Source organism: Rhinopithecus roxellana, chromosome 15, assembly GCF_007565055.1.
Source record: "Rhinopithecus roxellana isolate Shanxi Qingling chromosome 15, ASM756505v1, whole genome shotgun sequence".
In the NCBI taxonomy this organism is placed as follows: domain Eukaryota; kingdom Metazoa; phylum Chordata; class Mammalia; order Primates; family Cercopithecidae; genus Rhinopithecus; species Rhinopithecus roxellana.
In genome coordinates, this window is record NC_044563.1 from 92008769 (window position 1) to 92023672 (window position 14904).

At 49.7% G+C, this 14904-nt stretch overlaps 1 protein-coding gene across 17 annotated transcripts in view; it reads left to right on the top strand.

The window, feature by feature from the left end:
- The first annotated feature begins 5529 nt into the window (after positions 1–5529).
- LOC104668570 (F-actin-monooxygenase MICAL2) overlaps positions 5530–14904 on the top strand; it is a 245519-nt gene continuing 236144 nt past the window's right edge. For 9 of the 17 annotated variants that reach the window (XM_030917642.1, XM_030917648.1, XM_030917651.1 and 6 more), the window contains exon 1: positions 5539–5676. The gene's annotated coding sequence lies outside the window, so the exon portion shown is untranslated. Of the gene's footprint in view, positions 5677–14904 lie in introns of all 17 variants that reach the window. The other 8 variants (XM_030917640.1, XM_030917656.1, XM_030917641.1 and 5 more) reach the window with 1 other exon arrangement.

Consider the following 14904-nt stretch of genomic DNA (forward strand, 5'->3'; position numbering starts at 1 on the left):
AATCACCTGTATTTCTGGTTTGCCCAGTGCATTCGCTGAGCTTGCTGCTGAGGCTCGGGGAGAACCCTCAGGCAGAGTCCGAGATGTTTGCATTAGAAAGTCAGTGGCATATATGCAAACCAACTGCCTGTGCTAGATCTACCTGACATACATCCATGTGTCCTTCCTCCCTTCCTAACTGCTCTCAGAGTTCACTCAGATGTTCCCCCTCTTCCATGCACCCCAGATGTCTCGGGGAAGCTGAGCCCACCCCAACTCTAGGAGGGGACCTTGACTCACATGGACAATCAGCACATTCCATTCCTCTGGCTATGGCACCAGTTCAACTGGGCATGTGACCCACTTCAATCCGATGAAGCTCAGGACCATGCTTGGAATGCTGGGCCAGAAATATCCTTGTGGATAAGGAAGCGTTCAGCCATGAGAGCAATGGCACTTGCTACCATGAGGAAAACCAGTCTGGAAAGAAGCCAACAGAGAGGAGGGCAGAGCTGAGACAACCGCAGAGAAAGGTGGCTGGAGCTTTCACCCTTGCAGTCTTCAGTTAGAGGAGTCTCTTTCTCTCATTCTCTTCTTGTGGTCAGGTTTCCTCCATTGCACATGGCACACAATTGTTGGTAGCCCTAACTTTCATGGAAAGAGGGCCTCTCTCACATTGTATCTACACATTGGTCTTAAAGAATTCTGCTTGGACCAGGTGCTTGGCTGTTGGACTGATCACCACTGGGGCTTGATGGTTGACCAGGCCTGGGAACTGTGTCCATTTCTGTAGCCAGGAGGGCAGGGATGTTACCAAAACAAGCAGGAATGGAGAAGCTGGCCAATTAATTCCCTCCTCCGCATACAACAACTAGCTTCCACAGTCCCCTGTGTGGTTCTTGCCACCTCTCTAGCTTCATCTTGGATTACTTTCATGTTTTATTCCCTGCTGCATCCCCTCCACCAAAAATAGTGCATAGAACACGGCAGGCACTCAATCAGCATCTGCTCAATGAATGAATGAAGGAATCTCTTGCAGTTCCTCGCTCTGCCCCTCATCTCTGATTCTGTGTTTCAGTTGCTGCCTGTCCTGAGCACTCACCACACTCCTTCCCATCTGCCTGCCACTCATCTCTCACGGCTCAGTGGAAGGAATGCCATCTCTGTGAAGTCTTCCCACTCCCCTCAGCCTCCTCGCTGTCCCCCAGTACCCCAGACAGATCTGGGGAGGCAGTATTGGGAAGTGTAAAGAGCACTGGCTTGGAAGTCCACCAGTTCGATTCATTTTGCGGGATGCTAGCCCCTAGGACACTCTGGGCCAGTGGTTTCACTTCTCCAAGATCCCATTTTCTCATCTCTAAGGAGTGAATGAAAATAGTGCCTGCCTTTATAACAAACACACAAGTCTGAGGCTGGGGACTAGGCAAGTCCCTGACCAGAATTTGCTTACAGAATTGATGCCTCCTATAGACTCTAGTTCTCTATACCCTTAGTGGTATCATCACCAAGTTTATTTACTCAAACCCTTACATATCATTTACTATGTGCCTGGCACTGTTCTAGCATGCATCTCCCCATTACTATTCCCCTACTGCCTGCTGTGCAGGGAGGTTAAGTCACTTGCTCAAGGTCACACAGTTAATAAGTGGCAGACCTGGGATTCAAACCCAGTCATCTTGACTTCAGAGTCTGTGCTATTAATGACTTGGCTATGATACCTCCAGCCTAACTGCACTGTACATATTTCTGGGGTGGACACATGATGGGTGGATAGACAGATGACTGAGTTCCCTCCTTGGACTAGAACAGAGAAGAATATTCCTGTCCTTGCCTCTAGCCAGCTGTTCTGGAGAGGGTTTGGAAGTACAAGTTGAAAGCTGTCTCCCAAGCTCCATCAGTTATAGCAGTTCTGGAATGGGCTTTGGGTTTATGTGGACAGGAATCTGCCCAGGCTGCAGGTATGGCCCAGCCTGCCATGAGGGTGCTCTGGGCTTTGTGGCATCGTTTGATCTCTAGAGGTCAGAATTATATTATGCCCCTGGATTTCACAATTGTCTGTGAATCCCCAGTCTATCTGGGGCTAAGGCTAGACTACTGACATGACCCTATGTTTCTTCCCCTCTTTTCTGCACATCCACTCTGTCTCTGTTTGCTCTGGTTGCTATATCTGGCTGGGATGTCACCTCCTGCCTGCAGCCACAGCTCTCTGCTCTCCAGAACTGACTTTCTCACCATTGCTGGCAACGTGCACACATTCCCCAACATGATGGGGTGCCTCCGAGGGCATTACTGACTTCAGCAGGTCCCAGACAGGTGCCATTTTTCTCTAAACCACCTCTGGAAAAGCCACTTAAGGTGTGGTAGGCTTGATGAGTTTTTAGTGACCTTGAAAACTTTTAGATGTTTTATCCATGAACAAGCAGTTTGTTCTGAGGTCTATGAAGATGATAAAGAGCTAGAACAAGGCCCCAGGGATATTGCTTCTCACACACTGCTGAGTCTGTCTGCGGGAGATACAAATGTTTCCACTTCCTGGCTTAGAAAGTCCTCCGCAGACAGCTCCCAAGGTTCCTGGGGCCAATCAGCCCTTTCTCATCATTTAACAAGGTCACTGGACTCTGTCTAGATACCAGTCTTCCTCTTCCTTCTGAAAGACCAAAGCCCTTTGATAGCAGCTTGGGGAGGAAGCCAGTGAGAACCACACTCATTGTTTTGCCCTTCTCTGGATCTATGGCATTTAGGAAGAGATCCAGAGCCTGGTGCAACTGTCTTCTCTGCCATTCAAACGTCTTGAGAGGCACCCTGGCTTCATTACAGAAAATCTCTCATCAGGAATCCACTTAGTTCAACTCTGACCTTTCTTCAAGCATATTGCTAGGCTGGAAATCAAAAGAAGCCAGAACTGCCACCCCACAGTCCTCTGAACACCATCAGGTGGATAACCGATGGTGCCCTCGAGTACCAGCTGGGTTCTTTCAGGGGGAGGCATGCATAGTGCTGTGGAGGCCATTGCTTCCATCTGAGATGAAACTATATTTAGGGATGAATCTGGGCCTTCCTTCCCTTCCTCCCTCTCATGCTAAGTGGCCATCTGCATCTCCCAGACAACCTCCACAAGCAGCATCCTGGAAAAGTGGCCTGGGGAAGAGGTGGCTATTAAATATAGACTATTGAGCCTGTTGCATAAGGAGATTGAGTTAGTTTGTCTGTCATGCTAAGAGTGAGAAAGGGACATTGCATGCCTGGAACACACATATTCATTCACTCTGTGACCATCAGAAGTGTCCTTCTGTCTCTGGGCCTCCATTTCTTTCCTTTTCTTTTCTTTTCTTTTTTTTTTTTTTTTTTTTTTTGAGACAGAGTCTCGCTCTGTCGCCCGGGCTGGAGTGCAGTGGCTGGATCTCAGCTCACTGCAAGCTCCGCCTCCCGGGTTTACGCCATTCTCCTGCCTCAGCCTCCCGAGTAGCTGGGACTACAGGCGCCTGCCACCTTGCCCGGCTAGTTTTTTGTATTTTTTAGTAGAGACGGGGTTTCACAGTGTTAGCCAGGATGGTCTTGATCTCCTGACCTCGTGATCCGCCCGTCTCGGCCTCCCAAAGTGCTGGGATTACAGGCTTGAGCCACCGCACCCGGCCTTTTTTTTTTTTTTTGAGATGGAGTTTCACTCTTGTTGCCCAGGCTGGAGTGCAGTGGTGTGATCTCGGCTCACTGCAACTCCCACCTCCTGGATTCAAGCGATTCTCCTGCCTCAGCCTCCTGAGTAGCTGGGATTACAGGTGCACACCACAGTGCCCAGCTAAGTTCTGTATTTTTAGTAGAGATGGGGTTTCACTATGTTGGCCAGGCTGGTCTCAAACTCCTAGCCTCAGGTGATCTGCCTGCTTTGGCCTCCCAAAGTGTTGGGATTACAGGCATGAGCCACTGCACCCGGCCTCTTTTTCTTTTCTTTCTCTTCCTTTCTTCCTTCTTTTTTCTTCCCTTCCTCCCTCCCTCCCTCCTCCGCTCCCTCTCTCCCTCTTTTCCTCCCTCCCTCCCTTTCTTCCTTCCTTCCTCCTTCTTTTCTCTTCTCACTCTTTTGTTTTTTTGAGATGGAGTCTTGCTCTGTCACCCAGGTTGGAGTGCAGTGGTGTGATCTCGGTTCACTGTAACCTCCACCTCCTGGGTTCAAGAATTCTCTGGCCTCAGCCTCACAAGTAACTGGAATTACAGGTGTGTGCCACCATGCCCAGCTAATTTTTGTATTTTTGGTAGAGACAGAGTTTCACCATGTTGGCCATGCTGGTCTTGAACTCCTGACCTCAGGTGATCCACCCACCTCAGCTTTCCAAAGTGCTGGGATTAAAGGCATGAGCCACCATGCCTTTCTCCTGCCTCAGCCTCCCGAGTAGCTGGGACTACAGGCGCCTGCCACCTTGCCCGGCTAGTTTTTTGTATTTTTTAGTAGAGACGGGGTTTCACAGTGTTAGCCAGGATGGTCTTGATCTCTTCAAGAAGTAGAGTAGAGAGAAAAAAAAAATAAGCTGCAGGTTTGGGGAGGCAAACTTTCTGTTTGCACTTGTCTGGCAAGGGAACGTGGTGTCTCCTGGAGGTGGTCTTGTGCTGGGGAAATTCCAGCAGCCTGGAGCCACGATACTGTTTCTCAGTGCTCAAGTCTGCCTGTTTTCCTCTGCCTAGGTAGCTCAGTTCAAAGAACACCTATTGATGCTTACGCTGGGTCAAGCCCTGTGCCCTGGGTTCCAGAGGTGAGTCAGACATGGCTCCTGCCCATGGAGATCCCCATTTCATGATAACTGCTACAAGACCCTTTTAAACACAAGGTGTTTTACAGTATTTGTAGTCTACAGAGTGCTTCCGAGTGCTCACTAGGCCCCACTCCATTCACACTGTGTTGTCTGTGAATGTTGCTCTCTGGAGCTGTGGGAGGTAAGGGTAACCCGGGAAGGTGGGCAGAGCAGAGATTAAGATAGGGATCTGACAGCCAAAGGTAGAGGGTGTTTAGGTGATCTGACCAAGGTAACACAGGTAGTCTGCACCACCGCCCCCTTCCCACTAGCTTTAGCCTAAGCACGGCCAGGTAAGGGGAAGATCCTATTAGTTAGCAAGGAAGTTTGCGGAAGCTCAGGGTGGTCAAGGAGCCAAGCAAAGAGGAAGGTCCACAGGACGTACACAGTCGGTACTAGAAGTGCCATGCCGCTCCCCCATGTCCAAAAGGGGATGCGGTGGCTTGCTTTCCAGCTTCGTAGACCAAGGAGCATGAGGCCCAGGCCCTCGCCGCTCCCTTGATACCCGCATACCAACACCGGGGGTTTCATCTCGCAGCGCTACCACGTCCCGCTCCCAGCAGCCCTCCCCTGGTCTCCGACCTGCGCTGGTCAGGGTGGGAGCGCCCGGCCACTCCCTGCGTTCTGGGCCGGGCTACAGCCCACGTGCGCCGGCGGCAGCGGCGGTGACAGCCGGCCCCACGGGGGCGGGGCGCGCTCCGTGCTGTCCTGTCATTGGCCGCGCCGCTGTCGGGGGCGTTCCCCAGCCCGGTCCACCGCGCGGCGCAGAACCGCAGGCGCTCGGCTGGCTAAGCCTGCGCTGGGCCGCCTCGCTTGCTCCCAGCTCCGCCAGTGGCCCGCGGGGCCCGATCGCTGCGCCCGCGGCCAGGGCGGAGGCAGGCGCTGACCCGGAGCCGGGCAGCCCGTGCGACTTTCGGTAAGGCGGGGGCGGCGCTGGCCTCCGGGTGGGGGGGGGCGGGCAGGCGCGGGTGGGGACCGTGCCAGCCCCGGCTGGACTCTGCGGCTTGTCCGACGCCCGGGAGGGTCAGGTGCGGCCGCAGCATTCCCCGCCTCAAACCCACCCGGCGGGGCGCACAGCGAGCAGGTGGCGCTGCCGGGAAGCCCGGGGCGGCCCTGGCCGGCCTCTGAACCAATTAGAACGCAATAAAAGCCTCCCACCAGCACGCCGAACTACCTCTTACTCCGCCCCGCAACACCCAAACCCTGCAGTTCCAAGCCTAGAAAATCCCAAGCGCCACAACGGGGTGGGAGTGACGCGCCTGCAGTGCCGCCTGTCAATGGGCAGAAGACCATCCCCAAACTTCCCAGGATTGGGGCTCCGAGCCTTGCACGCCCCGTTCCAGCTCTTCACTGGGCGCCCTTTTCCCCCTCCCTTGTCCCCTCCCTCTTTAGTAACAGGAAGTTAACTTGGGCCAAATGTCAGTGGCCTGGCAGGCTGCGGTCTGGAGCCGAGTCGGGATGGGGTCGTGGCAGTGGTCCCAGGGCCGCAGCACTGTCCGCTCTGCATCGCGTCCCCTGCATCCCCAGTAGCCCGCGCTCGCTCCAGGCACAGGAGCACCCCCGCGGGGTGTCCGCGGGGCCCGCCCGGTGGGTGCCTGGCTGGTCCCGGGGAGAGGTGGAATCTTGCCCACAGCGTCTAATCCGCTGCTGGACCAGACGGGGCAGGTGGGGTTAATTTTTATTCACCGCCATCCTCACTGGCAGAGCTGGGAACATCCTTTACTGGATGGGGATGAGGGGATGTGGAAACCAGAGTAAACGTATGTCTCCTTCCACATTGTTTATTCTGAGGCCTGGGTTTTTGAGGCGGAAAGAACTTTTATCTGGAAGCCTGTAGGGCCCTGCCAGGCCTACAGCAGTGTGTCGGCTCTCTTGCTGTCATTGTCGCCTGTTAACTACAATCTACAATGATTTTGGTGAAGAATAAAGTCACTAGCCAGGCCCCTTGTGGGCAGATCCCACGGGAGAAAAGCCAGAGGCGAATTGGCCCTCCAATGTTTGTGCCAGGTTCCCTGACCCCTGCATCTACTCTGCCCTGCTCCCCGTCTCCAGTGGCAGTCTACCTAACAAGTGGGCCTCCAGTCTCCAGGGCAGCCCTGCGCGATGCCATGGAGACTTTAATACAATAAGAACTCACTTTTCTTCATGCAGAGAGAAGGCGGATTTATTAAGTGCTTACTGGGCAACAGGTCTTGTCTTGTGGCACTTTTGCAGCCAATTTCATGGTTATTCTCCAAAAACGCTAAGGGTTTTGCCCTCCCCATTTTAGAGATGGGGAAAGAGGCTCAGGTATGGTAGGTGCCCAAGGTCACACAACAAGTGTCTGAGCCCGGTCCTGGCCCTGTCATTGTAAGTCTAGTGCTCTTGTTTCATGGCTGTGGGAAGTGGTGTGCTGTGTGCAGGACTATGGCCCCACAGCGTGCTGACTAGAGCCTCCCAGCCTCAGAAAGATGCTCTCTACCAGGATTTCAGGGGAAAAACAGTTGAAGTGACCCAGGTTAGCCAAGTTGTTCAACCTGCAAACCCCTTATCCTCCCCCTAGTCGAGAGTAGTGGATAGTGTTGGCCAGATTGCTATGGGGAGGGATTGGGTGCTATTTTGGAAGCAAGCCTGCTTCTGCCATTGACCTGGCCTCACCTCTGAGAAACTGGCTTCTGGTATAGTCTAGGAGGACTGTGTTAGCTGAAGTAACCTTTACCTTAGGACTGATTCTAGTTTTGTGGGGCTTTTGGGGGGGCACTGGTGTTGGGGTGTAGTGTTATAGTTGTGGGGTAGTTGAAATCCAGTTTGAACATACCTCTATAAAAACATGACATCACTTTTATCTCCACCCCCCTCTTCCTTCAGGCCTAGGGCTCTGGCTTTCTGCTCATCCCCTCTTTCAAAAGAAAATCACGATAAGTCATGATTTTCATGACTTATTTTCATGATGTCATGAAAATCATGAAAACTGATACTAATCAATTATAGTTTAGTATAAGTCAGCTTTTAAGAACTATGCCTGGTTGTGGCTGTGGCCATTGGAGGCCCATTCCCAGGCTGCAAGGAGCAGCCATATGATCCCAGATTCCTTCTCTGCCTATAATTGGGGTATGTTTCTATTCTCTCCACCCATGTCTACACACACACCTGGGTTTGCCTCCCAGCCATGAGCCTGCTCCCTTTGCTTCCCACTGCTGAAATGTAGAGGTCTTTTCTTGTTGGTGGAAGCCTTGGCTCTGGCAGGACGGGACGTGGTATGGGTAAAAGAATAACTCGGTGGAACATTGCTAATCCTAGACGCCCTCTGAGGGCTAACAGTCTCTATTCTTTAAACAGTCAGAGAAGAGAATACTGTTCATCATGCTGAGATGTTTCATTCTTTACATCATTCTATTGTTTCATTTCACCTCTGAAGAAGTAAGTGGGGTTAACTGCGTTTTACAGATGTGGAAGTTGAGACCCAGAAAGGTTACAACTTGGCTGGGTGTGGTGGCTCATGCCTGTAAAACCAGCACTTTGGAGGCCGAGGTGGGAGGATTCCACGAGGCCAGGAGTTCAAGACCACCTTGGGCAACATAGCAAGACTGCTGTCTCTAGTAATGACAACAACAAAAAAGGTTACAACTTGCCTGCATCACACAGCATGTATGAGTGAGGTTTGAGTGTGGAGAATTAAATGCTATGGGAAGCAGGAAAAGCCTGTGGCTGTCTCTGAACTCTGGAGGCTTGGCAGGTATAGCTCCTCTGCTGCACAGTCATCTCCCTTATCCGCGGTTTCACCTTTTGAGGTTTCGATTACAGTCAGCCATGGTCTGAAAATATTACAGTATTTTGAGAGAGACGGAGACGACATTCACATCGTTTTTATTATAGTATATTGTTATAATTGTTCTATTTTATCATTAATGTTGTAATCTCTTTATGTACCTCGTTTGTAAAGAAAATTTAATCGCTCTTGTATGTATAGGAAAAAACACAGCATATATAGGGTTTGGTGCTATCCAAGGTTTCAGGCATCTACTGGGGGTCTTGGGATGTATCTCCTGGAGATGAGTGGGGCTACGGTACTTACCCTTTCTCACCCTATATTGTAATTTTTTATGAACATGTCTTCTCACCTCACTATGAAATGGCATTTAAAACACTCATAAACTTGGCAGATTTATTTTCTGGTTTTGCAAATCCTCTGTGCTCTTTGCTCTGTATTTTGTTAGCCTTTATTTGAGCTATGTCCATGAGGGTATCTACCAGAATGTATTGCAGTCCTCTCATCAAAAATATTACAAACATTTTCACATACACAAAATCATAATAGCTTCATCAGCCCCATGTACTCATTGCCCAGCTTCCACAGTTATTGAGATTATGCCTGGCTGGCTTCCTCTCTCTCTTTTTCTCCCTTTCCCTCTGAAAGGAATATTTATTCCTGAAATATTTTAAAGCAAATGTCTAATGTCATGTCATTTTGCTTCTATATAATCCAGTACACAACTCTTTTAAAAAGGACATTCTCTTGCATAACCACATTTCACTCCTGTACGTATTAACAGTGCTTCTTAGACGTCACCTGTCCACCTTGATTGTGTCAGAAATGACCTTTAGAGTTGGTTTGTTCGAATAAGGATCCAGTCTGTATGCCGCATTAAGCTGTTAGTCCTTTTATGCCTGGTTTTAGTTTGGAGAAGCGCCCCCCTCTTCCTCTGTGTTAACTGCCCATCTCCCCCACTACATAGGGAGTCCCTTAAGACGAGCTCACCTCTTTGCTGTGCTGGATCCTTAGCATTGAGCGCCGTGTCTGGGACACGCAGAGGCTCCATAAGCATTTGTCCAGTTGTGTCGTAGCTACTCAGGAAATGTGCTTTGAATGAATGAACCCAGTTATGGATTTGTGTGACTACCAGTGCACGTGCTTAGATAAGAGGTTTAAAAAAAAATGACTTGCTTACGTGTGGACGTTTCCTCAGCACGCGTCAGTCTGTAAACATCCTAAAATGATAGAAGAACTATTTGCTGCTCCCCCTCACCGCGCTGGTTTGTGGTGGGGAGCCCAGACAGCTGCATTTGTGCCTTGATCAGCAACTGGCCGCCACAGGTCACATGTGGGGCTGACGGAGAGTGAGGTCACTTCTGTCCAAGCTTTGAATTCCACCACAGGAATGACCATGTTGTGACCCAGAAACTTGGCCCTGGGCTTGGTGGAGACCACTCACCTTTTCTTCTTCTGTCTCTGGACAGTGCTGCTTCTCCTGTGCCTTCCGGAGCCTCCTCTAACCTGCCTTACTCTTGGGCAAGTTGTGGTGCCTTCTTCAAATCATGATTCATCCACAACTGGGGCAGGTACTGATGGAAAATAAGTGTTTATAACCTTCAAGTGTCTTGTCTGAATTTGTTCTATAGAGTTAATACCACCACTGGCACCTTTGTGGGTGGCCTAATGAAGGAGACCAGAGGCTCAGGAGGGCAGGAGAAGTTGTACCTGCTTCTCTTGGTAATGGACTTCACACCTGGTTCTCTCACCAAATGTCCTTAGGGGTGCTGGACACCTTGATAGGCATCTTTTACCCATCCAGTAATGGCCCTTCCCTGCAAACAGCCCTCAACATGAATACATGGTTTGTTTGGGACGTTTTTTCTTTTTTTCCTTTTTATCACAGGCAGGCTTTTAATTTTTAGTTTTTGATTTTAGTAGAGACAAAGTCTTGCTATATTGCCCAGGCTGGTCTCAAACTCCTGAGCTCAAGCAACTCGCCTGCCTTGACCTTCCGAAGTACTGGGATCACAGATGAACCACTATGCCTGGCCCAGCCTTTTGCCCTAGGAGAAAATCTAATGAAGTTTTAAGTCTTCTGACTCTGGATGGCAGTGTTAGAGTTGACTTTTTCCTTTATCTTTTGCTTTTTAGTACTTTTTTTCAAAGTTTTTGTAGGACAAATATTTTATTTTTATAACGGAAAATCCAAATATTTATTTTCTTAAAAAAGAAGACTTCTTTCAACTAATTTGAAGTAGGTAGACAGAATTATACGTGTATTTGGAGTTATACAGGCAGATAAAGCCGCAGCACTATTGGGATTTCGATATTTGCTTGGATCGTTATTTTCACGATGAACATAACCTGCCTTTCTAAAAGTTAGAAAATGAAGAAAACTGAGGATTGGAAGACAGGAAGCTATGAAACCCATGTAGCCCTACCCTCTTTCCTTTATTTATTTATTTATTTATTTATTTATTTATTTATTTAGTTTTTGAGATGGAGTCTCACTCTGTCGCCCAGGCTGGAGTGCAGTGGCGCGATCTCGGCTCACTGCAAGCTCCACCTCCTGGGTTCACGCTATTCTCCTACCTCAGCCTCCCTAGTAGCTGGGACTACAGGCCCCTGCCACCACGCCCGGCCAATTTTTTTGTATTTTTAGTAGAGACCAGGTTTCACCATGTTAGCCAGGATGGTCTCGATCTCCTGACCTCATGATCCACCTGCCTCGGCCTCCCAAAGTGCTGGGATTACAGGCGTGAGCCACCGTGCCCGGCCTCTCTTTCCCTTTCTGCTTCTTCCTTTGCTATCCCCCAGATGAAATCTTTCTAATGTTAGGCTCTTGATTTTGATTTTTTTTTTTTTTTATTCAGGAAGATTAAGCCCTCAGGGGAAGACAAAATGACGCAGACTGCCAAGACAAGGCAGGGCAAAGTTCCACGCTCCAGTGGCCTGTCTTGTCCTCTCAGGAAAGTGCCCAGTGACCAAACACCCTGCTCCCTCACTTTGGGGTGTCTGGACTCCTCCCTCCTCCAGTTTCTGTTTTCCTCCCTACATCCTCCCCAAAGGTCGACAGCATGGCTGGCCTGGGCTGATAAGGCTTCTTCTTCCTAAAATATCGATCACATGGCCTCAGAATTTCAGAGCCGGTGGGAGTGATAGGTGGCTCTGGCCCTCTGTTCACGAGCAAACTTTCATTGCAGGATTGGGCCAACCACGGGGTCTGATCTGGAGGTGCTTCCCTTCTCTGTCAGCTACTCATGTCTCAAATGAAGAGCCTTTTGTGATGACCATGTATGGAATAGTGTCTGAAGTGCCACTGCACTGTACCTGTCTTTGTGTCTAAACGTCACTGCCGTCATCACAGGACAAACTGCCCATCTCAGTGGTGTCTGGCAGTGAGCTGTGTGTATGCGGATAGTGCTGATGTTTTTAGAGTTGGAAATTTTAGTTTGTTCTTTATTTGAGCTAATGTTTCTCTCACCTGAGGGTCAGGGTAATTTCACTACCTTCCTCTTTCTCTGAAATCTCCACCTCCACCTTCACCTCCCAGTGGCTGTTCTGATACCTTGGTGCACCTGCATTCCTTCCAAGGCTTGGTTAGATTTCTTTTGATGAATGACAGAGGTAAGGGCAGGCACAAGAACAGGAGCTGTGCTTCCTGCTGGTTTGGGGCTCAGGTTTTTCTCCTTCGCTGGGCAGGAGAGGATGTCTAGTGCAGACGTTCTTTCTGCTGGCAGCAAGAGAGGGCAGCAAGGGGGTGGACGGTGGTCCCTGGCCCCTGAGCCATTGCAGCAGCAGGTTTGTGGGACATCTCCAGACCCAAGGTCCTGACGCACGCAGCCTGGAAGCCCAGCACATGCCAGAGACACGAATGGGAGTCTAAGAACGCCCTGTTCTGGCCTTGCTGTAGCAGTACCAACATGTCGAGGTGCAGAAACTACTTCTTTGCTCCCATGACTCTGAATGGCTGGCCCAGGCCACTTATCTGAATACTGACTTATCTGGTGAAGTTTTGCGGGATCTCAATATATAGTTTGTTGGAGCCAGGATAATGAGGTGTAGGGGAGGATGAAGAAGCAGCTCTCACTAACAAGAGCTGCCCTCTGAAACAGAGTGGGCCCAGGGTCTGCCAGGAGCTTGGTTGCTGAGCTCTCATTGGACAACTGTTCATCCAAAATGAGCAGAATGGGGATTGGGTGCTGTGTGTAGGGTCTGTGGCTGCTGTCAAGTCAGCTCCATGTATCAGGACAGCCAGGCTTTGCACAATCTGATGCAAAGGTAATAAGATCAGGATCTCCCTGCTTGTAGGAAGGAGGTATCTGATGGCTAAATGAAAGGAAAACAGAATAGAGAAACACACAGAGGAATTTCTGACCTCTTTCCAGACACTTAGGGAGAGGATTCACTCAGTCTTTTTCATCAGGGAATGTCCTGTGAGGCTTATGCAGTTGGAGCTTTGGGGACCATGGGGTCCATGTCGGGAGAGCTTCCCGGCCACATGCCTGGAGTTGCCACACATTACTGTTGTGAAGGAGGAGGAGGAGGAAGCACTGTGTGAAATTTCAGGCTTCTTCTGGATTCGAGGTTTGCCCCAACAAGAGGACTTAGAAGGTCTTACTTGGGTGTGTTGGTTATCTTGTATCTTGGACTTTCTTAAAATGACTTACCCACACATACATACATATATGTGTGGTACTCATCCCACACATGAATAGATGCATAGGACTTACCTTCACACACACACATAGATGCATGGTAAGATATTCACTCAGTACAAAGGAAATTGAAGGAAAAGTATATCTCCCTTCTTTCCTTATCCTCCAGCCCTCAGTTCTTACCTCTTTGGCAGCTGTTGTCCCCAGCCCCCTGTGGATCCTTCCAGACATAGTCTAGGCATGACCTGGTGTCTGTTGCCCTTCTGCTCTTCCTGGGGCCTGCTAAGAAGCGACCAGGATGTAAAGAGACAGGGCCCACAGGGCTGCAGAGACTTGGCCATTGTCTCATTTGGCCAAGGCCTAACTATTGCCCCTTCCACCCTACTCTACCAGCTATCTCCTTTAGGAGTCCCCTTGTGTTCAATTTGGGGGTTCAAAGAGCCTGGACTCTGAGAATAAACCTCAGGGGCATGTTGTGGATGCAGGTGATATAGGCAAAAACAAAAAGCACTAAGACAGACCTGGGCTCAAATCTGAGCCATGTGGCCTTGGGCAAGTTAATGAATCCTAGTATTTTAGTTTACATAAAGGAGGTAATTATACCTATTTCAAGAGCTTGATCTGGAGGTGAAATTAAAATATTTGTGAAGCACCTTGCATGGATACGCACTCCAAAATGTCAGGGTATTTTTGGTGTTGTTGTTTTGTTTTTTCACATTTAATGAGTGACCCATTGCCAGAATGAATGACACTGGTATGGAATTCTCTGGATGGCTTTCTGAAAATCCTCTAGGTGAGTTCCTGAGCTTTTCTTTCCCTGCAGAAGGCAGCCAGTTCTCCATTTTCTACCAAGTTCAGTTGGCCCCACTACTTCCTTCTCCCTGTGGGGAGCCAACCTCCATCCACCCCAGCCACTGGACACCACCTCCTCCTCTGCCCTTGACCCCTGAACCCTCCTCTCCATTTCCCTGGGCCCTGGGTTCCCCCCTCCTCCCCTCGTGAACAGGGTGCTGCCTGCTGCCTAGAGAGTGCTGTGGGCTGTTTATGGCTGCTTTCTGGGGTGTTTATGTTGTATCTCTTCAGAAGCTCCTAGCAGATGTCTGTTTATTTCTGAAACTTCATCTACAGCATGAGAGGAGAGAGGCTATTTTTAAAGATCTTTAATTGGCATGGCTGCACAATACAGCTTAGATTGCCTCCAAGTTTAATTCTTCATCACTCTTATGCTCTATCCATTATGAAACCCTTCAAATCCAGCCTTAGAGACCTTATATGTCCTGATTTTAGACCAGCACTTAAATTTAGCAGATAGTTGTAATCTCTAAAAAAGGTAGACCAAGGAGGTGAAGGCAACCGGCTGACTGTCTTTTGTCTAGGCTGAGACAGATGGCATGAATGAGAGCATAGAATGCAACACCCTCCCCCAACTTCTGCCCCTTCTTTCCACCTGCAGTGGTTGAGGCCTGCCCTCATATGCCGCCTGCGGATTGGCTGGGAGATCTCTAGCTCTCCCTTTCCCTTTGGACTCAGGTGGGGCTTGAGATGACAAGAGAGTGGTATAGTTTCAAATGACACTGACCTCCCAGGAGGGAGGAGGCCACAGGGGCCATGAGTCACACAGCCTTGGGATGTCAGGTTGGATGGGCCTCATGGGATCGTCTAGTTCTCATCCTGGCCACCTTGTTTTACCTATGGAGAAACTGACACTTGGATGCTTCCTGATGCTGAGTGGACAGAGAGGTGTGTTTCTTGC